The 23,538-nt window shown below is 50.2% G+C and overlaps 1 protein-coding gene across 1 annotated transcript in view; it reads left to right on the plus strand.

The window, feature by feature from the left end:
- Atg1 (serine/threonine-protein kinase unc-51-like protein Atg1) overlaps positions 1-23,538 on the plus strand; it is a 146,103-nt gene that overhangs the window by 53,963 nt on the left and 68,602 nt on the right. The gene's annotated exons all lie outside the window — the stretch shown is intronic.

Genomic DNA, 23,538 nt, shown 5'->3' on the forward strand with positions numbered 1-23,538 from the left:
GGGGGGGGGGGGGTCGTTGCAGTTGTTGGTTGTTCCGCATCATTTGTGATGGCAGCAACCGTTTTCAGGCCCTGTCGCGCCTCGTCCGGAAGCCAATGAAGCGAGGTGCGTAAACGAATGATAAAAGAAACCGAGCGCTTTTTTTTTTGTCCCCTCCCCTATTTTAGGGGTCTTAGTAGCGACTGAAGCGTGCGTAAATATCAGATGACGCCTACTATTTCTATTGGTATCTCTCCTTTAAAACAAAGTCAGAAAGAAATCTGAGAACTTTAAGTGAGTTGCATTTTTAATGCTCTTCGCGCTGACGATATTGGCGCCCATATTTTTGTTTTTTTTTTCGCGAAAATGCCGACAAGATTGCTCAATTTGCCGTCGCATATTATTGCATGTCAGTACGCCATGAATGTGCAGCTCGCGTTGGCGCCTGTGAGCAGAGCGCGTCGGCCGTTCACTACCTGCCGTGTCTGTACATAGGTAATCGCTTAGGTTAAAATGCCGAAGGCTGTTTGCTGACTTGCGCTAGTTCGTGGGCTGGATTTTATCGACTGACGTGGATCTCGCTCGTCTCAGCGATTGGATGGATATGTATACGGCTTATAGCCATATCAGCGTCGGGTATGCTTGCAGAGTCAGTCGTGACGATTTACACCAATAGCCCCTTTCTTAGAGGCAAGCGAATGTATACAGTAGCAGGCGGTAGAAGGTTCCTGTACCTCCCATGTATCTCTGTACGTCCCATGTATCTCTGTACCTCTTATGTTTGTCAGTCTAGTCAGGCTTGCAGAGAACTGGGTTTACTCATGCACTCTTGCAAAATTAATACCTGCTCAAACAATGGCTCTAAATATTTACACCCGTTGCCACTATAGGAAACCTTCGCTGAACTGGAAAACCCCGTGTTAACATACCGCTGAGCAGCGAAAAACATGTGTTGCCCGATTTAGCCATCTTCGTGGAATGCATGGTTGACTTGCTCGGCGTAGCTCACTGCGGCTTCCGTTGTCTGCCCGCCCCAACTTGCTGCCTTTATCTTTTTCCATAGTTAGCACGCCGGCCGTGCGAGATAGCGGAGTGCAAGCGCCACGAACTCAAAACTACCTCTTTCCGCGTTTCACCCAATATAAAATTCACAAAATTAAAAATAAAAAAAAGCGTTTAAACGAATGCAAAGTTCTTCAGAGTAGTATCGAATTTCTTCATTTGTAAAAACACGTGAAAACCAATAAATGCGAACCGGCACATCAACCTCGTTCCGTTCGACCAGATCTTAGAATGCCCGGCCGACAACTGCTAGGAGAGTGCATGTTAATTGAAACCGAAAGTAGCGCCGAGTTTCCGGGGCCTTTAGTAGTAGCCCGTAGCCTTTGCACCCGATGTGTGCTTAGCCGGGATAAATTTAACGTGCCACGGTCCATCGCTCGCGTTTGGCCCTAAGTTTGGCTCCAGACAGGAAATTGCGGCGGCGAGATAATCTGGCTAATTAGGCAGCAGCGGAGGAGTAGGATGTGTTTGCGATAAGCTCATTTGCTTATTGTGGGTCACTTTTCGAGGCAGGAGCGTGAGTGTTTATTGCTCATTCGCGTCGAGCGAACAGATAGCGACGCTCCGAACAGTTCTGTCTCGGCTCGTCGCTCCACACGGAACAGCTGTTGGGTGTCGTGCAACGCCGGAGTCGAGGTGCCTCGACAGTGCGCCTCATTGCGTCATCTCGTATAGCTAGTCGGACACAATGGTTATAACAGCGGAGCGAGCCAGCTGTAGTGCCGCCCGTTTCCGTGTACACACACTGCTTGCCGTTGGAGCACACATCGAGCTTTCGTCAAGTGTATGCATGGCGGCGGAAATTGGCGCAATACTCCTGCCACGCCATGCATCGAATACTCGCGCAGACCTTGGCAGTGTGCTCGATAGTTTTTTTTTTATGCACGCAACTAATGTATGCGTATATACCCGTACTTGAAAATTTGTTCAGCCAAAGACTTGCCTTGCGGGCTCGGAAGTCACTTCGAAATGTGGTAGCTTGGGCTAGTTGGTATATGGCATGACGATAGTTATAGCGCGAGAACAAAAGGACGACACAGAGACAAGAAGGTATTTCGTGTCCTTTTTGTCTCTGTGTCGTCGTTTTGTTCTCGCACTATAACTATCGTCGGAAGTGACGTTTCGACGAGGCGTCTATAGTTTTTGTCGGTGCAGGCGACTTGTATTCGTATGCGTTGTATTCATTTGGCGCGACCAAAAGTAGACATTCTGTGGTCGGAACGTTGGCGCTAGCGATATTTTTTCAGTTTTTCTCGATTGTTTCGTTTGCATCGATAACGTTACACAATCGGTATGTGAGATATATATGCATTCTATTGAATCCGAGGCTTGATTCTCGTTACTTGGATTCCTTATGCGGTCCTAAATAGAGAAAACGACCTTGGAAATCGGCTGTTCCGCTCCTTCCGTTGTGGTACTCTATAAGTTACCGCGCCGTTTCGCACTATTATTCGCAACGTAGGGTGCGGAGCTTCTCACACCTTCGTACGCATTTTCGGCGGAGGCGAAAATGCTTGTGGCCCGTGAGCTTCCTTGGCTCCATAGGTGCGCGTTAGAAGAATCCCAGTTGGTCGAAATTTCCGAAGCCTTCCTCTGGGGTATCTCTCGTAAATATAGGATGGTTTTGGGACGTTGATACCATCACTTATTATTATTATTGTTTATTATCTCACGAACCGACTCCTGGCATGTTTTGTGACAGTTTACGCCGTTCTCGATTTTATTCTATTAATAGACCAATGATTGTGAGCTAATTCCATGCATTGCGTTCACCCATCGTCGAAGAAAAGCGTGCAAACGGGGATTTAAGAGAAGAGACGGATAATTTTTGTGTGTCTACGTTCTTTTCCGCACAGTACGACCCTTGAATGGACTTCGGTGTTCGTGTTCTTTGTTGCACGCCTCTTGCGTCTTTCTTTTGGCGCCTTGCTTTGTTCGGTACCATTAATGCATTGCCTTGACAGCATTGTCCCGCGGCGTTGGTAAATGGGCGATGCGTGGCAAAAATCTCCACGTATGCGGTGTCCGGTCGTCTCAGCACGCGGTAAAGAGCGGGCCCTTAGTGTCTGGCTGATTTTCAACGGCATGAATTTCGTGGCGAAGAACACGTTAAGAAGCGCATTAACCGTGCGCTTGCGCAAGAATGATTAAAGCTTATGCATTGCAGTGACGTGGGGTAAACAGATAACGTTTCGCCAGCGTCATCTGCAGCAGCTCGCTCGTGCCAGAGCCCTGAATTCTCTGAAGATTTCTATATAATTCATTTCAGCTAATGGATTGCGACCGCTGCTGCACCTTGGGGGCTCGCCGGGGCGCTTAGTCCCTCGCGGCGGCGGTGACTTCGACAATCCGGGCTGTTAATCCCGCGCCTCGTCGTCGTGTCTAGGAAGCTCTCGATGAGCGTCCCTCTTTTCGGCGGTGAAACTGGCCGCGTTACCCATTAACTACGCGGTGACGGACTCGCGACGACTGCCGCAGAAGCGCGTTCAGCCCCGAAATACGTTATGGGGTTGGGCATCTTCGAGCGCACCCATGTGTGTCACAATAATGCTATGGCCGCCACATGCTCGCGTCCGCGACGCCCCGGGGGCAGGCTATGTGCCCTAATGGAAACCGGCGACGTTATGCAGTAATCGAATGCGGCGAATGTCTTAGCGCAGCCCTCTCGCGAAGTCTCGGACGCACGCACCCGTCGCTTATTTTGAAGGTGGCCTTCGCGGAGAAAAATGGGACGAGTGAGTAATTTGTGTGGCCCTATTTATGGCTTCGCTATTAGCCACATCAGAAAACTTCCTTGTCCCCGCCAGTGGTCACGTCGTGCACAGCATCGACAATCGAGTCCCGCATGTATGGCACATATGCAATGAAGGAAACAAAATAAAAAAAATCAAACATGAAAGTTCCTTCATTAGGCGAGTACGTCATACCGTGTACCACGTACGAATAGAATCACACTCTGAGCGCGTGGCTGGCGACACTGTTGTTAACTGCAGCTTTTACCTCACGTCATAGCTACAAGCATCTGTTCATGCTTCAATCACAAACACAAGGGCCTAGCATGTAGTATGACCGTGTTTGGTGGTATCATCACGGTGTTGATCTTTGCATATTTCTGCAGTAAGCCGCAACTGCAGCGGCCGGCTGTAGCACTGGAATCACACTTGTATTTGTGTGTCCGTCTGTACTATGACGTCTAGTTGCGGCTTGTGACAGTTGCTGTTATTAAATCGTAAGCAGCATCGTTTTCGTGTGGCAGTGTGCAATTTATTTCTGAAGTTTTTACGTTAGTGCACCAATTATAGAGGCTGGTTAGGCAGGCACTAAAATAAAACATTATTACTCCGCATTGTGGCTAATTCACTCGTTGAAAGCCGTTGCATTGGTGCAGTGAATACTGTGGTCGGCTGCTGCTACCCAAAAGATGGTGGTTCGATCTCGATCGGGTCTGGTCGTCGCATTTGAATGGAGGCGAAATTCATCTGAAAAGAATGGAGCCGAAATTCATCTCAAAAGAGGCATGCGTGTGGTCTTGGTTCGTTAAAGAACCGTAGGTGGTATAAATTTCTGAAGCCCATCAGAATACGGTGTTCCCCAATACGGTTATTGGTTATTCTCACGTTCAAGACCAAGTAGGACACGTCAACATGATCGCAATACGAGTGCAGGATATATCAATAGGCGGTATGTAATAAACACGTCACGTGTTCAACAACCCTGAGCTCATTAACGATGCTGTTTGAGTGTATTTCTCTCATCCCACATCTCGCTTATCTCGTAATTTTATGGTATTGGTGAGATAGAAAATGGTTTCGCCATTGCGTAGTTTGCGCATTGCGCATTGCACCGTGCCCCGGTGCGTTACGTCTGGAACGAGCTTTCGCACCGAACCGTGTAAGTTTTCGCCGGAGTGCAAGGTTGCGTTGCGTTTAAGTGCGCCTTAATACACGCCTTTCTGAGAATAGGTGGATATACGGCAGTTTCCCCGCTTGTTGCTCGTCGTTAGCACGCGAACTTCGCGTCGGTTATGGCGAAAATGGTCTACTTCTATTTAGCGGCGACGTGGCTGTTTGCATCACCCAATCTAAAGTTGTCATTGTATATACTGCACGCTCCCGTGGTTTTTGCCTTTTCATTTTTCCTCGGTATATTCCGCGTCGAGTTGTAATCTCCATTTCGCGTGCTTGCTTCTTCACGAAGAAAGAAGATGAGACGTGCCGAGAGTACTAACCAGTGCGCGCATGGGAACGAGAGGATGGCGCCTGCGGGAAGACGCAGAATACGCGATGCTCGCACGCGAAGCGGGGATGGTTATTTGCATGTGAACGTCCACAAGCCTCGCATCGTCTCTCCAGAGGTGTGTATGTGAGTCACTCGGGGAAGTCTCGGAAAACCTGTCTTTCTTTTTTTCTTCTTCTCTCGATGTCTGAGTGCACGCAACACACGCGCTCTCTCCCGAGTGTGTTTGGCGCTTCGGTTATGTGTCGGAGAGAAGGAAGCTCGGTCACCTTGGTCCGAAGCGCACTCTTTGCGCCTTAACGTATACGTGTCTAGACGCGTCGTATGTATCAATTGAGGTGCAGAGATGGATGAAGCTTCGCGGGTAGTTTATTAAGCTCATTGCGTGTGTCACTCTCCCTCCGTGTGTGTGCGTTGTTTTCCGTTCGTACTAGTAAATTACCCTCCAGAATATCAGCAGCACAACTTTTCGACGCCACAGAAACACTCGTTAACGTCCCCCCCCCCACCCCCAACGCAAAAAACAAAAAAAAAAACCCTGCAGGAATAAAAGCAGGCAGATGCGTCATTGACTTCGTGAAATATAGTGAATCAATGTGTCCAAGTAAAATACGAAAAAAAAATCCTCATCCAAATGCTACGTTTTCGGGGCGAAACTAAAAGAAGTGTGCTCAACTACATTTAATCTTGCCAGAGTCAATTTATGATGACTACGTTAAGGTCAGTATAGAGTGCCCGAAAAATAGTTGATCTATCTGCATTGATTTATGTCACGCTTGTGGCTCTATAGTCGCACCAGTGGGAGGGGGTACATCGTACATCATGCGAGCAGCAGCGACGGACGAAGCTTCGAGTGTAATCCAGTGACGTCGCTCACTCCTAATGGCGCTTTACGTCAGCCAGTCACACTTCCCGAGACGCGAAATCATGAGTCTTGCAGTGGTCATCTATAACGGGACGATGCCATATCCGTGACTTGCGGGGAAGAAAATTGGTGGTCTTCCCAAAGAGCAGCCAGTCGAAACGGGTTGTTCTAGAGAGGAGACTGTGATCCCGTGACCGATTTCGCAGTTGATTCCTCGATTGCCGTTCGTCGGAGGCGAAGTGAGAAAGCCCTTCTGTATAGACGATTTTACGAGTGTGTTTGAATGGCGCCGCAATGCGCTGTTAAGCTTTCTGCTTTGTATCTTTAACGACTAAACAAATGGTGCCACGATAGACGCATTCGCGTGGATATGGTCGAGCTGGTGCGTACGATCTTTCATGGCCTTACTAATCCACGTTGCGATGTACCAAAGCAAGAAGATATCGACCTAGCAGCCCAACATGGCGCGGACCGGATGCCTTACGGAAAATAGTCTATACTGAGAACAGATTCGCGGAGCAGGGGACGTTGCCATGAGCTTTCTATGCGTCACCAGAGATGCGGGAAAGAATCGTTAGAATTGTTATTTGCCCCAGTCTGTTTAGAATCATAGGCGCGCGCACGAGAGGGTTTATTAAAGGGGCCGCCGATTCTTTCTGACCACACCTTTACTCGGTACACATTTGGCGTCATCTTTCAATGGGCATGGTTGTGGCTACGTGTTTTTTTTTTCGTTTTGACGATCATGGCGACCACAGAGCTTTGATGTTTCTTTTAAAATAACTTTCTTTTTTTCTTCACATCCTTATTCTAGAAAGCCGGGAAACAATTTCGGGCATTTATGGGAAGCGAGTGATCTTTTAATATTCATTTTCGCGTCCGTTGCTAAGCTTCTTTTGAATACAACCAGCAAAGGGGAGCGCGGAGGTGGTGCTTGATCAAGCTTATAGGTAACCCTGCGCAAGCGTGTGTTTAGTGTCAGAGACATCGGTGTGTCTTCTCGTGAATCGTGGTCGATGATTCGGCGTGGGCAGTCATTGAGAACTCTGGGAATGGTTGGATGCTCGCGCACTGGTTTGTATCGAGACGTGCTCTCGGAGGCCCTGTTGTGATTACTAAATTGCGATGCGTTACTCGCGGTCTCCACTATTCAAATAGTGCGTAGCATGCGTTATTTGTGGTACTTAGCCCTTGAGACAATCTGGCTCTTATTTTCCCCGGCGAGGCCGTAGTATCAATCTGCAGCACCTTTGCGTGACGAGAGGCTAGCTGCCTTGTTGACGGAAAAGCAAAGATTGACTCACGTAAGCGGATTTCCTCTAGAGTGGCTTCTTTCCTTATTTAGGTTGTTTAAGAGGAAGCAGCTATGGCGATGTTTTCTCGCCTTCCACTGTACATGAGAGAGGAGTGACGCGACGCATTTCTGTACTCGTGTTCGCGAGTTGGCATTTCGTGCTTTTCTGCATTGTCGCGCTGCGCGGTGGCCGTGAACAGGTGGCTTCCTTTGTTCGCCGTGTACACTGGCGTCGAACGAAACATCGCGAGTTACAGGCCACGCAGCACGCATATTTGAGTATTTAATATCCGGCTATGCGGCTTTCAAAAGCCTGCCCTTGAAGTACGCCTCTGTGATGCGGTGGAACCACTCCGTAGTACTATGGGTGTTCACATTTAATTGGGTGTTAAGGGTGCCCAGGAGTGCATTCCCATGGTGCGAATCGCTTTCGAAATGGCGGACTTGCTGATGCCTGCTTTGCATGATGAGGGAAACGGAAACAACGCTAATGTAGAATGGTTGCTCGGTTGCTCATTACCCTGTCCTTTGGTAGCCTCACTGGCTACTTCTGGCCCGGCCTACTTACGCAACTAATTTCTCGTGTAGAACACCCAAACCATGAGAGAGGACACCTTCATTTTTTCCCTGCGTTCCTATCTTCGTGCACTTCAATCGGACGTCGATTCTGATAGATAAAAAGCGTAACGTCCCGTTCAGTGATAATGCTAATGATTGGTGTTTAACGGCCCTTAACCTCAATTCGATTCTGGATGATGTCGTAGTAGTGACACGCCGTATATTTCGACCATCGGGTGTTCATTGACGTGCACTGGCCTCTCACAATGTACAGGCCTCTAGCACTAGGCCTCCATCGAAACATGACCGCCGCATCCGGAATTGAACCCGCGACCTGCTAGTCAGCTAAAACTGTTCGTTTAAAAAGCGGCTGACCCGACATCGCTGGCTTGCGTTTTCGCTATTCAGTCTTGGAAGTGTTGATTCGGTAGTGTTAGCAAGTCGCCGTACATATCCATCCCCTTGCAGACGGAACGTTCCCTCGACGCCACTTTTGCCTGTCGTGCAGGCAGTGCGACGGCTATTGTTTTCCGGTGCAACGAATCTGCCTGTTCTTAACTGGATTCCACTTGCTGCATGCAGCTCTTCCGCAGACGCTTGCAAGCAAAGTGCGCACATCTTACCGAGTCGCATGCCGCACGCGTACTGGACACGTGGGGTAATCGTGCCTCGCTAATCGGTCTTGTTACGCACCTGTCCACCGTTTTAAACGCAGGCCGCGCATTCGGGGGCAATAACGTGCCCATTAACCGTCTGTGTCCCATTTCGGAGAACGGTGTACACAGCTTGCGTGCGCGTCAGTTTCGGTTAACGTGTACCACACGTCGCCAAAAGGCCTGACGTTATATAACCGACAACTTCTCGGGTTTGAAGGTGAGGGCTTCTGGGCCGTGAACTTTGGTGAGGTGACAATGATGCACTCGTGCGGAGTTGTCGTTGTTGCGTAGAGAGATAGCACGCTGCCAACCGAAGGTGGCAGCAGTTGGCAGCGGCGTTGCTGAAGAAAAAAAAAAAAAAGTGGTTCTGCGCAGTGACCTCCATGCACGTTACAGCGTGTTTGATACGTCGTCCGTGCGAGGCATACGCGCGTGTGCGAGTTTCTTTTTCGGGCGCTCGACTCTCCGCCTTGCTCAGGATTTGCGCGGCAGAACGTCGTTCTGGCCTTCCATAACGCGTCGGCATTGCAGTTTGTCTTGTTTTTCTCTGTATAATGTGAGCTGCGTCATGAATAATGATACTGCACATATAGCGTGCACCTGCACAGTTCAGCTGCGGAGCTCTCAAGCGTCACGTTTTTTTTAAGCGATCGTCCTTTTTTTTTCGGTTCGTAGCGTTCAGCTTTGCAGATTTGTAGTTCAGTTGCGTTTCGCGTCAGGTCGTTCGCCAGTTCAGGCTCGTGCTTCATTCCCATCCGTGCTTGTTTCTATGCGTACCCTGCGCTGCTGCTGTTGTTCGCGCCCATGTCTTTTCTTCTGCCTGCCTCCTTGTTTTGTATCTCGGCAGAGGCGGATGTTTGCATCCCCCTCCCGCTCCGTGGTAGTTTTCCTCGTGTGGCGCTTCTCTTGACCGTTGTTTGTTCGCTTGTTTTCGTGTTCCTTCTGCGTGCACTGTGCGCCATCTGTCGCTCCACATGTCGCTAATTGTTCCCATTCGGACCGCAGCTGTCGGGAGGATTGGGGTTGGGGGTTCCTGTTCAGTTGTCCCGGGAGTAGCTTCCCGGCCGCGCGTGTTTTGAACCGTAGGGCGCTTGAAGTCGCCCATTCTGAAGGCGGAGAGCCTTAGACGCCTCATCAAACGTGACATTTGACCGTTGGCGCCAACACAAGGAATGCCGAAACAAAAAACAAGATGCCTTAATGTCACAGGTCGGCAAATTTGGGACGTCGTCATACCTTCACATCACGTGACGTCAGAGCATGACGTCATTACGTGACCGTCGTTTGGTCAAAGGTGTGCAGAACTTCGTGATGAACAAACAGCTTTCGAGGGGGATCAGCACATGGACTGAGACGAAAAAAAGAAAGGGTTCCGTCTTTGGGTCAACTTAAGGAATTCCGTGAGCGACCGTATGGCCCCCTTTTTTTCCACTTTTTTTTTTCTTGCCATTCGTCAGCCTCGTGCATTTCGCTAGAGATCACTGACGCGTCGTCTATGGTAGCGGCCGGGCGCGAAACGTGCACTCGAAAAAAAACTCGAAATTTCAAGCACTGTTGTTGAGTGATTCTAGGAGGAAGAAGGCACCTAATTTCTGTCTGCCTGTTGGGCGACACGGCGCAGTTCCTTGTTGGGGAAGGGGAATGAAAGAAGATAAGGGTGATGAGAAGTGTGTATGTGTAGGGTGTCAAGGCATGTTCGTCATGGCCGGAGCAGCAAACAAGGCAGCTGCTGGGGCAGGAGGCAGCAGGTCCCAGCTCATCTGTAGGCAGCTATTCCCGTCTCGTCCAGCAACTCTACCAGGCTCCGGAGCTCTGGCAAGTGGAGACGGCATGCGTAAGCGTGGTATCCTAGTGGTGGATCTTTGTTTTCTCAAATCCCACAAACACGAACGTACGATTTCTCTGGTGAGGTCTAACGAGTAAAAAAAAAGGGGGGGGGGGGCTGTAATTTTAGAAGGTTGTTCGGTCGTTTCGGTTCGCTTATGGCAAGACTTGTCTGTGGCGAGTGCTGATTCCTTTGGGCATCGGCTTAGCGCAATAAACTTGCGAAATCGTTCGCCTCGGTGGAACAGGGGCTACGGTGCTCCCGGCTGCTGACCCCAAGGCCGCGAGTTTGATGCTGGCCGCGGCGGTCGCGAATCGATCGAGGCGAAATGGTAGAAGCCCTTGTACTGTCCGAAGGCACGGTAAAAGACACCGGATGGCTTAAATTTCCTGAGCCCTACGCTATGGCCTCTTTCAATTATATGGTGGTTTCGGGATGTAAAAAAATCGGGTATTATTATTATTAAACTTACACACACAGCCTGATTTACATAAGCGCAGCAGGCTGATCGTGCATCTGGTGGTGCTCGAGTTGCATGAGCACAGTCCTCATGCTGCCGTCTGGAGAGCAGCTGGCATTTGCACTTCTGCTGAAGTGTAAGCAACTGTGGCACTGGGCAGCCCTGGCTACCCAGTGCAACCCAACAACACCATGGATAAGTCTGTAAATGAAGATATTTATTGGATGCTTTTAGTATTCAGGGTAGTGAAAGTAATCATCCTCTTGTAATTCGTGAACCTTCCGTGGTTTAATAGTGCCTGGTTGTGGACCGTACATCATTTTCGGTTTTCTTATCCTTCTTTTAATACTAAGCCTAAATAATAGGCTACAAGAAAATGATGCATACCTCGAGGGATCGGCGATGTCGGCATTCCAGATCCAGCCATTTTAGTCTACGGGTGCGTGACATTTCTCGGCGTCAATTCGACGTCCGGGTGATTGGGTGGGAGGGAGTGCATATTTCGTCATCGTACCAATGAGCATCTACAGCGCTTGGCAGCAGGCCAAGTTAAAAAAAAAAACAAAAACAAAGCACTAGCACCCTGCGCTCACACTGCTGTACGTCGCCTTCTTCCGTCGTCGAGTCGCCAGCTGTGTCGCATCCTTTCCTATAGGCGATTCCTCGAATTGGGTGCTCGCGTTGCCTCCCCTCGGCCTCTTTCTTGTTTGCGGCTGCTCGGAATCAAAGGAGCGTCGCCCTGGCCGAGGCACAAAAGGCGCGCTTCACGCGTCCCTGGCCATCGTGCGAGGACGGAAATGCATCGCGCGTGCGATGCCCCACCACGGTCGCGTGTCGTTATTCTGCCGGACGGCCCCGCGCATTTTCGCTCGTGGTCTGGCGAACGCTGACCCTCTCTAGCGAAGCGTCGCGGACAGAGAGATGGAGTGAGAAGGTTTTCTCATTGTGACAGTACTAGGAACGTACCTTGCGACATCATTGCTTAGCGTCTTCTCGGAAGCTGCGGTAGCTTTAAAATGCACCTTCCTCCACGCGCCTCTATTCGTCAATTTCTGGCCGTCTGCTCACTCTCTTTATGGCGCCGCACTTGGAGCGAGGCGCAATACCACCGGCCGCGGCTAGTCCTATGCTGCACACCACACGCGACCGTGGCTTAATTCGCGCGACTTTGTTTAGTTGAGCAGCGAAAGGTGCAGTTCGCCGAGCCGTGTTCTCGAAAGGGCCGCCGAAGACAGCCGCCACCTCCTGCAGAATCGCATTATAGATGAACGTGCTTCGAGGTTGGGGCGTGTTGTGTTTTTCGTCTCGGTTAATTGGCGTGAATGAGGCGATTTGCTTTCCACCGCGAGAGCCGCGTGCTGCCTTGAAAACGGCGCAGCTGAGGCTGTTGACAGCGGCTGCTACGTGCGACTCGAGTCTGACGCACGTGCGTTGATGAGCTGATCAGCATGCTTTCGTATCGTACTTTCAAATCATGCGCGCATCCGGGCATAAGGTTTGTTTGCGGTTTTAGTGAAAAAGAAAAAAAAAAGGTCCACTGTCCTTTGTGTTATTTGCTATGTACAGTTTTCCTCGCGTTTCGACATGATTAGTCGGAAGATCAGCGCCTGGAAGGGGTGTGGGTCATAGTTGAGGTGGTTCATGGCGATAACGGTACGGCTACCCAACACTAGTGAGAAACTTCTTTTATCAGCTTAGAATAACAGGTACCTCAGCTAGTTGATACGTATTCATAGGCAGGGCGTTCAAATACAGACAAAAGAAGGGAGTCAGGAGTTTGTGGTGTCTTCACTTCCTGTCCGTGTTTGCACGCATACTTTTAGTGTGCTCTATCAAATGTATTTGCTTTATTTTTAAAATAAGCGCCAGCGTTTAAGCGCACTCCGCTTGGCTGCTTTGTCGAAGAAGACGAGCAGATTGGGCAAGTTGCTAGGGTTCCATGATGAAAAAAATATGAAACAGCGCTTAGACACAGGACACATCAAAGAATAGACGCACACGGCGCTGAGCTTGCAACTGAGGCTGTTTTTTTTTTCTTTCAATAAATTAAGCCGGTAGTCTGCGCTTGTCGTGTATACTTCTTAACGCATGTCCTCTCTAACCTCTTTTGTACCAGTAACTGTAGCGCAGAATTCTAATAATGAAAAACCAACTAGCCCAATAGCTCATTTTGCTGACGCCATAATGGGTTACTTGCTGCGTTCCAGAAGCCAGTTAGATTCTCTAGTTTTTCAGAGACGCGTGTGCCTCGTTACCTATATCGTATTGCCCGAAGTGCGTAGATGTATCGTTTTGCGTACTTGCGCTGTCCTCGGAGGCATTTCACCTTCTCCGTTCCCCTGTATGACGTCGCGAGCGGCGCGCGATTTTGCGTAGGCGACCGCGTACGGCACCGCAGATTCGGCTTCGGCGTAGCGGCTGCGCAAAGCGATGAACGCCTGGTAATCCAAGGTCGCTCGCTGTGAGAGAGAAAAAAGTAAAAAAATAAAAAGCAAGAAGGAAAGGGGTGGGGAGATGGTCACGTGACGTGGCAGAGCCAGACTGCGTGTCGGCTCCTCGCCAGCTGGCGACCTGCCTGGGCTGCGGCGCGAGGCAGTCTCGTGAGCAAGGCTGTGCGCGCTCCTATTCTTTCGCTTAGCGAGCAGATTTTGTATCTGCGACGGCGCATGCGCGTAGAACATTTGCGAGACGGTCTTGACGCGCCGTTGCTACGGTGTCACCTGGCCTGGAAGTCTCGCACGCTTAGCGCGCCGACGCGGTCGCCCGCTGAAGCGTCGCTACTTGTGCTCGATGTAGATGGAGGCTGGTTTGGAAACAAATGGCAGTGTAAGAAAGTGATTGATTGCAAAACGCCTTTCACGTACAATGGCTTATTTGTCCCGGAACTGCGCGGGCACTGCCGTCTTCCCAAGCTTTGCGGTACTAGTGTTCGCTTATGCGCAGTTGCTATGGCCTGCTCCGTGTTGAGAACCCTTTCTGAGCACGTCGTCAAACCGAACGGGACAAGGTACTCGGGTTAGAAGAATCTTGAATTGGTCGTCACGAGAGCAGACACTGCAGTCATGTGTCTAAAACACCCCCCATCAATGCGCGGCCATTTCTCGCTTAGGAAAAAAAGAGAAAGAAAAAGACGTATCGTGCATGGTGCTTCCTAGCATGGCTAACGCTTTGAACTCGCAGGTGTATTAGTTGAGACGCATAAACGACCACATCTGCATTATTGAATGATTGGGAGGCCGCCGTGAAGTGAGAAGCCAGTTCACTTACTAAGCCCGAGTTTGTTTAGCTTGGTAATAGAGAACTTTAAAGATGCTGTTTTGTGCAGTTTACCTGCATTGTATTTAAAAACTGTGGTCTGGAAATCTCACTTTGAAATATAGAAATAGTGTATGAGAGTACATAAGCAAGCGTTTTCATATGCGAATGTTTTCGAACATATTGGCGATTTCGGGGCCTTTGTTTAAGTAAGCAATAATAATAATAATTAATATAATATTAATATAGCAAGAAAGATTCATAACAAAATCAAGCTGTGAGAGACTCTGGACGATGTGGGAGATTTAGCACGTAGTCGCGCGTTGAACGTGCCACAATGTGCACGGCTTTTGTCGCGGCCTCAGCCGCTTTGTATGGCGATGGCGTGTTGTTCTGAGGCAATGTTTTAGCTCTAGCAACGCAGGTACTAGGCGCTATCATGCATGTGCGCAGTGTTAAGCATAGTTCTCGGCACATTGTAAAGTGTGTACATATTCTCTCATCGAGTGCGTTGGCCAGCGTACTTAACGATTACAGTGCCTTGGTAGACGCAGAGCTTCATTAAAGCCTGTGGATAGCACTTGCGAGCATAGTCCTAAGAGGTCAATAATACTTTTGATTCTAAGACTCGGCGATTCGAAATGCACCATGACGGTGATTTGAGCGTGGGCTATGGTGCATGAAATAGGCAGAAGTCTTAAACGTCTTCTATATATAGCTAGCAGTTGCGAATTTTCCAGCGCGCATACCGCTACTCGGTTTCAAGGAGAGCGCTGAAAAAACAAAAGCAAAAAGAAAAAAAGTAATAACGAATAACTGAGGGGACGTGTGAGCGGCGCTGTGGCGCCTGCGCTACTCGTACTTGACGTGCGATCGATGAAAAGGCCGTTGCAAGGCGCGGCACACACGCTCGACAATGCTGGCGACGTTCCGTCGGTCGCACTCCGAACACGGTTGCAGCAACTCGGTTCGCTTATTATTTTTTTTTCTCTCGCTCTGCCCATTTCCCAAACTGTTTCCGACCCCTCTAATAATCGACAACGACGTTCCTTGCTGCGCGTTCGGTGGGGGGACCACCACAGGAAGGAGCGTTCAGTGTGAGCGGAAAAATGTCTCACTGACGGCCTTTTGTCTGCGAGGCTGACGTCGATTACGCGCCTGTCGCAATTTTCGTCTCTCGCGAACGGAATTCCCGCGCAGGTGCGCGCTGTGACGCGGCGTTCTGCCAGTCAGCCGTGGCTGGCTTTCCCTGTAGCGTGCGCACGGTGTCGCCCCGAGAGTGGCGCGAGCACGTGTGCGCCCTCGGCTTGATCGAGCATGTCCGTCAAGAAGCCCCGAGTGACCAAGGGTGCTGTCATGGAGCACTATTATCGCCCTGTTGTCAAATTTTTACAATGGCGACAATCGGTGAGGTCGTAGTAGCCCTCGGGGTGAATCAGTTCATCAATGGCAGAAAAGGGTTGCAACACGGCGGTTATTGACCGTGTCCAGAGTACTACACCCGGGTCTGAGCTTTCTGGGTAGTTTCTCCAGCGGTTACAGGTCCAGCGAAACGAGGCCACGGGCACCGTCGCTGCGCAGCGTTCTGGTTCTCCTAGGGGTGTGTGAGGGGTGTGTCATAATGCACCGCCGAGAGCGCGCACGTGTCGTCCTCCCGCGGCTTGGGCAACAGCAGCCGCTCCGGCGTGCACGCGGTCGCCGCGTGACTGCCGGGTCCCGCGGTTGCGTTGCCACGCGGAAGGGAACTCGGCAGGCTTCATTCGCGCGGTCGCTTGGCCCGGAGCGTATGCTGCGTTCTGCTCTTGCCCGCGACTTCGAGCTGCTCGCTATGGACTACTCACTGCCGTTATATTGAGCTGTTCACCTTCGTGCTAAACGAACAGTGTTACGGTAGACGCATACGCATGAAAACGGTTCGGTTGGTGCATAAGATGTTCTATGCTGGTTCACATCTCCTGATTCACTCGGCAACTGCTCCGTATGAAATGGTTCGGTCAGTGACATTGCCTGGCGACGTGGATGCGAGCCACCTACTTATTGCGTGGCACTAAAACGGGAAAGCGAGTAGTCTGAAAAGCATGAAGCTGTGAAGGGTGGTGTAGTCGAAAGTTCAGAGCATTTAAATGTCGACGCGGCGCTTCTTTCAGCGTTTCCTATTGAAGAATCCTTGCATATCCATAGCGCAGCTTGCTGTGAGCGCGAATGAAAAGGAACATACGAAGACAGGCGACGCGAGGCTACTTTCGTTTCTTGCTTATGTCCCTTTTCATTCGCGCTCGCAATGAGTTGCGATGAAAAGAATAAGTAAAGAGATGCACCAACTCGGCCCAATCAGCGGTGTCTCGTGGAAGAAATGTGAAGGTTCTGTGCGCTCACTGGCATTGCGAGTTGTTGATTGAAAATCAATTTCGAGTCACTTCCTCGGTTTTCGCTTGTACTGCAAACAACGAGCGATATGTCACCGCCGTCACAATGCACTGGAGGTGTCATGAAGCACCGGCAACTCTTGTTTATCCAGCGGCCGTGCAACTACTATCCCAGCGTAATATCGGTTAACGGCACGAAGTGACACTGGTGCGTTTGACGCGCAACGAAAGCCAGCTGGCACGACGCTTGGCATGCACGGGGAAGCAAAGATAGGCAACCCTGTGGCCGGCGCGTGCGTGTGTAGCACGTTTGTATAACAGTGCGCGCAGTTGCTGCATGTATGTACAATGAGGTCAATAACGGCGCTGATCTCGCGAGGCATATTGTTATTGGCCGTGTCCTTGAATAAGACACGGCCGTGTAAGAACGGCCGTGTCTTATTCAAGGGCATTTCTGCACGCCTTCCTTTAACTGTTCGCTGCTGTTTATACACCGTATAAGGAAAACAAAACAACGAAAACACACACATCTGATACGCCGCTCCCCAGTAGTGGCCACGTGCTGGCGGTTCGTTACGCAGTGTGCCCTTGACTCGGTTTTCAGCCGTATTTTGTACTGCAATGGCAGAAGTGAGCCTTTCCACTGAGACCGTACATTTCTTTCTTTCTTTCTTTCTTTCTTTCTTTCTTTCTTTCTTTCTTTCTTTCTTTCTTTCTTTCTTTCTCTATTTCTTTCTTTCTTTCTTTCTCTATTCCTTTCTTTCTTTCCTTTTCTTTCTTTCTTTCTTTCGCTCGTTCTTTCTTTCTTTCGTTCTTTCTTTTCTTTCTAACGAATCAGCAGCAAGAAGTGTGTTCCAAGTTGGTTCACACACGCGCAGCCTTCTCCCGCCTGCTTTCTATATCCGTACTCCCTGCCGGCCCGGTGACCGATTTCCTCTTTCTCTCTTGATCTTCGTTTCCCTTCGAAGCACGTGTATCGGGGCCCAAATGGCGAACGGCTCCGAGGAAGCTCGCGGAGTGCATTCTGATGGGGCTGCGCCGACCTGCAGCTCGAACCAACTGTACGGCCGCGGGTGCGTTTCTTCACCCCTCCATCATGCATGTCGAAATTGACGCACGGCCACAGAGTACTACGTATACACAGACGCATGTGCTGCTACTGCGCGGTTCCTACTTTGCAACTGCACAGTGACCGCGAAGCGAGACTACCAACGTATACGTGGTCTACTTTGCAATGTGAAGTATAGGCGTCAGTTGCGAGTGAGGAAAAAAAAAAAATGTCTTCATTACGCGCATTGACAAAAGCGCTGCCACAATTTTTTTTACGGGGAAAGGGGGGGGGGCACCCACGACAAATGGGTTCCCTCGAGGGATGCAGGGAGAACTGAAATTTATGCGTTGTGTTTCGCCTACGTTTGGAGGGTGTACCTGTTCGGGCTAGTTGGTATGTCTGTTCGTTGCATACTCTATTGCGTATGCACCGTTAGAACACGCAGACGCAACTGCGCAAACATATAGCGCTTGTGCAGTTCTGCCGTTGTCTTTTAAGCGGTACGCATGAACGTAGCAATGAATCGACTACGTTTGTTCTTTGAAACAGGAGGGGTGCTTACTCCCTTCCCCCCTTAGGCGCCACCCCGTACTATAACGTGTGGCATTATTTCACTCGTTGGCCGATAAAAGTTGTGTTAGAAGCTGAAAAACCACTTGACACAGGACGTAAAACAAACAAAAAAAAAGCGGGGGTGTGGGTGTGGGAAGGGGTTGTCAAAACACAATACTAGGAGCGGCCACGGACGGTTGAAAGTGCGGACAAGTTAGGCTTAACTGAAACATTATCGTATGACTTTGCCGTTCGGGGTCCAGACGAGGCGTGCTAGCGCATAATCATTTAGCTGAAGTAGTGCTCTTGAGTTATCGCTTGCGGGAGCTCTATCACGTGATCATTTGCTGCCCTGGTTGAATTACCCACGAATACACATTTGAGTGCGCCTAAATACGTGCGAGTGCATGTATTTTATTGAATCGTACAACAGAGGCTCCACGCTGATCGCTGTTTGCAATGGCGCTTGAGCATAGTTCCCGGTCAGGTTCATCTTGCTTTTTTCTTTTTTGTTGTTGTAGTTGCAACGTGGCACTTGTGTTGACGGCATAACTTGAGAGCGCCGTCACAGTAGACGGGAGTGTTTTGTCTATAGCATGACCGAGTTGGGAATTCGCTTCGAAACAATGCGGGCCCGTGCAGCTGTTTCGGGTGTATATGTGTAAAAAGACCTGACTGCGCCGCGGCAGTATATCGGTTACCTTTATTGTTTACATTATGGAATATTCCTGCCGAGTAACACCGGGGAGGAGGAACAAGTTGTTTTTTTTTTGTTCTCTTCGGTTTCGCCGCTAGCGCTGTTTGATGAACATGACCCGTCTTTACTCTCTTTACTAGCAAGTACTGTGCCTGTTATATCTATTTCTTTTTATGCCCTTTTAGTCGCGCTCTTCGCACTCTTTGGTGTCATTACACAGTTTTGCTTGCACTATGTGCGTGAACCGCTCTTGGTGCATCTGATCACACGTCTAACTTGGTCGTCTCGTGATTGTTAAACTTACTCACTCACTGACTCTCACTTCACTCACTCACGCACGCTGCCGTTCTGGTGCGCGCAGATTTCGGCCTCACGCCGCGTATTCACGCTGTAGCTAAGGCACTTTTCTTGGCTATTTTCGAACTTTTATATAGTCTATTCGTACGTGCCCCTTCGTTCTTTTATTGCTATTCAGAGCTCTATAGATTTGAGGTGTGTACGCAGCTGTTGCTTACCAAAAAATTGCCCGCAGCTTCCCTCGGGGGAACACTGAGGAGGATGCGGACCATATAATTGGTTAACGGGGTGTTAAAGTGCGACTTACTTGGGTCGATGGCTAAATTGGTTAACGTGGTTGTAGGAGGGGGTGTTAAATGAGTGAACACTACACGTATGCGAAAGGGCGGCGCTGGTCGAAGGGACGTCGATCATTGTGTTTGTGGATTCGTTGGAATTCATTTCACCGCGACCTTGGACGACGACGCGCCGTACAAACCAACCGACGAGTGGCAACTGAGCGAGCGAGCGCCGACCTTGAGTATATATACAGCTCGACGGCGCATGCACTGTCAGCTGTTCAATGTTCTCGAAGCGCGACGCCACATGTGCGTCCACTGGAGAATCAGGAGAATTGTAGATGTCGAACGCGGTGTGTAGAGGAGGAAGGGTGCACAGATGGTGGAAGAGTGGGCGACGGCGCATGCGCGCGCGTCAGCTGTCGAATGTTCGAGAAGCGGTGCGGACGGCGCACTACAAGGCGCGAGTATAAGATGCTCCGCATCTAAAACAAAAGAATGTGCGCTCGCGTTTCATTCCGAGACCGAAGAGCCAGGGACCTTACCACGGGCAAAGCTCTCGCTTCCCCTACGATCTGAAGTTCTCCATCGGCGTGATTGTGCGTGCAGCCTGTATACATGGGACGGCAACGAATGCGGAGGCTCGATTTCGACAGCCACTGCCCGTTGGTTTGTGGCGCGTTGTTCGGGCTTCCCTTTGGTGGGAGGGAGGGCAACAGGAGCGCGCGTGTGCGGAAGGGAGGCACCAAAAATAAGCCGACCGCGGGCCGGAAGAGATTTCGCAGGCGAGCGGTTTGCCGCGCGCAGGCGGCTCCCGTCAGGCGCTAGCTGCGCGAACACACACACGGGCGAGTTCGCTGTCTCTAACCGCGTATAATGGTGCACTTGTGTTGTTATATCGCCTATACTCGCGAGCGCGCTTTGATACGTCGTGCATTGCCGTATGGTGCTTCAATTTACAAATGGCGCGTGCCAGCTAAAACAGGCTCTGTGTTCACGCGAAGCTGCCTTTTCTCTTTTCCAATTTGCGGAGCAATCTTTCTGCTGCCGTATGTTTTGTTTGTTTTAGTCTTTCGGTGCTGTATATGCCTTTATATAATTAATGCTTCAGCGTCGGGTTGGCGCAGCAGAAGATATCCGTCCGGATTGTTTCTTTTTCTCTCTCAAGGTTGACCGAACACGTGGTTTGCCTTTTGAAGCGTTACCGTTAAGACTACGATAATAATAATAATAATAATAATAATAATAATAATAATAATAATAATAATAATAATAATAATAATAACTTTGTCTCCAGCGCCTGTGCCTTAATGTTGATACTGATACATTGAAGTAATGAAGCGCTTACTTTTAAAAATGCAGTGCTGGGGCTGCTGCTTTGTGTTTGGCTGTGCAAGGTTCCAACCTGCATTCTGCGAGGATGCTTTGGCAACTCGCAGTTGTACACAAACATGGCTGTTTTTCCCTCCTCTCTTTTTTAACGTTTTGAATTCTGGCACTGCCCTTTCTTTCCTCTGTGTAATTTTCCTTCGGCGCCCCTAAACTCTGTTCCGTTTTGAAGTATTGCTGGTGGCACGAAGTCAACTCGTAAACCGCACTCTCGGTGGAACAGCGTGCTATATGGAATGCTGCCGATGTGATAACATTTTGCCTGAATGAGGCAGAAAAAAAAAAGTTGATGGAACAAAACAGTCCAGTCCCAGTCTGTACCGGACTGTCTCGCTATTAGCTTCAGATGGGACAGCGCGGTCCGTGATTGGTTCGTGTATTCCAAAATTAAGGGTGGCGTTTAAAATTCGGCGTGGCATCCCTCGAACCCGCCGCGATGGTCTAGTGATTATGGTGCACGACAGCTGACCCAAAGGTCGCCAGATCGAATCCCTGTCGTGGCAGCCACATTTAGGCGAACTGCCGGAGGCCCGTGTATTTAGTTGCGCACTAAATAACTCTGGATGGTAGAAATACCCTCATGTTATTTGTTTTGGGACGTGAGACCCAGACCATTTATATCTCATTGCTCACGAGTTGGGATGTCTTGAGCATAAAACGATAGGGTCACGTAAAGTTACTGAATTTGTTTGCCTGCTTTCTAAGTGAGAAGCGTGGGCACTTTAAGTGACCCCAATCCATGCTGTATACATCACCCGTATACGTGCTGTGCGCTGCACGCGCTGTGTGATATGCTATGGCGCATGCGTACATTGCGGTCTATCTTCCGTGCATATACTTCGGTCTTGTCCCTTGTTACAACAACCTCGAGATGTCTATGTAGACGACAAAAATGTCCGGTGCCGGTGGACATGGGTGCCTGTATCTATCTATACATTGATTGGCCCTCGAGGGGCGCCACAGTGATGTAAACGTATATGCAGCTTCGCTTGGAGACTTCGGTGTACGTGTACACAAATGCTCTCGCGAACAATCTCTGGGCGGCCGCCATCCCACACGAGATGGGCGAGCCGGCCGCAGCCTGATCCTTTCGGATTCGCACGATCGATGGGAGGCAAGGCTGCTTGCTGGCTCCGTACCGGCGGGCTCGTAGAGGTCGCGTGCCGTGCGAACTAACTTGTTATACAACCGCCACGCGCGCTCCACAGGATTCGGCGGGGGGGGGGGGGGAAGGTGAGTGACGCGTCCCTCCAATATCTCTCCTGTCAGAGGGCCGATTGCCTGGCGCAGAAGAAAATAGCTCGAGTGGTCCTAGAGCATCCGCTCTTTAAGGATGGCGTGCTATAGCGTTTGATGGTGCATGTCTTGCTAAGGCTTACCTAAACCCTTCACGGCCATTCCGTAACTCCCTCCCCCTATTGCCCTGCCTTTCTTTTGTTATGCTGAACTAACGCGTGGTGCGCTGTTTTTTTTTTGTTGCTTGTATGAATCAATGACTAAATGAATGAGCAACGTATTTTGCCCCTGTTTCAAGGGAAGGGGGAAATAGGAGATTAGGGGGTGTGGTGTGGAAGGTGGGAACTAATTGAAATGCCGTGTGGCAAGAGCGAGTGGCTTTCGCTTTCTTGCAGGCCCCTCTGCACGTGCATCCGCTCCTTGTAGTATGTATTCTGTTAACACCGCTCATTTAACAGAGGAATTTGTGTGCAGACATCAGAGCATTACTGTCTATCCAGTCATCGTATGCGCCTTGTGGGAACAAAAGAAGCAAAAGGAAAAGGAGGACGAGAAGGGTAATTGGAGTTTCGGGAGAAGGTGATCATTGCATAGCGCATGTGTTTGTTCTAAACGTCGGGCACCCTCCTCGCGTGTCACATTCTCGCGTAGCGACCGTTGGTTCATCCGTATCGTTGCGGTATAAGAAAGTTCATTTCCCTTCGAGCTATCCCCGGGGCACTTCCGCTCTCGTCTGCACCGGGACGCTCGTTCATAAAACTAAAGCGGGGCTCCGTGCCCAGTGAAGTGCACACGCTCCGCGGGCGTCGCTCATCTTCGCAAAGTGCACGCTCCGGTGAACCGCTCGTCGCGAGGGGTCCCGTTTTTTTCGTACGCACTGCATTCTGACCGGTTCTGCTGCGTGAAGTCACGTGGCGTTGCTCGGCCGTCGAACCTAGAGCATCTCGGGTTTTCTGCTCGTCGGTCGCTCGCTTGCGATGCACGGACGCTCTTCGGTCGGCGTGCACCCCTGTGCCCGCGCAGTCCAGAAGGCGGACAAAAGGCTGCGTGTTTACACGAGTGGCCAGTGGAGGGTCTTGGGAGATAGCGGGAGACCCCCAGCGTGTGGTACGTGCCTCGCCTTGCGTTCAGCTCGGCGCGGGGAAACGTCTACGCCTTTCTGCTCGAGTGGCGCAGCTTCTAGATATAGATTAGGGCGGCGCTCGTGGTGCACAGCTGTAGGGAGCACTGGTGGAGTTGGAGATTCTATGTGGTGTGCTATGCACGCGGACTCTGTCTGCCCTTGTGCGTTAAACAAGGGCACGATCTTCGCGGTGGAATGAAACATGGCGAAAACGCGATAACAATCGCCTTGGTGGGTCGGCGCTGTACGAAGTGGTGCACTTGTGCCCCTTAGTTTATTTTTTTTTTTCCCAAGAATAATCGCACCATTCCGATAAGGTCTATGGTGGTCTCTCGCAAGGTCAAGGTTCATGTGTTTAG

Source organism: Rhipicephalus microplus, chromosome 3, assembly GCF_043290135.1.
Source record: "Rhipicephalus microplus isolate Deutch F79 chromosome 3, USDA_Rmic, whole genome shotgun sequence".
In the NCBI taxonomy this organism is placed as follows: Eukaryota; Metazoa; Arthropoda; class Arachnida; order Ixodida; family Ixodidae; genus Rhipicephalus; species Rhipicephalus microplus.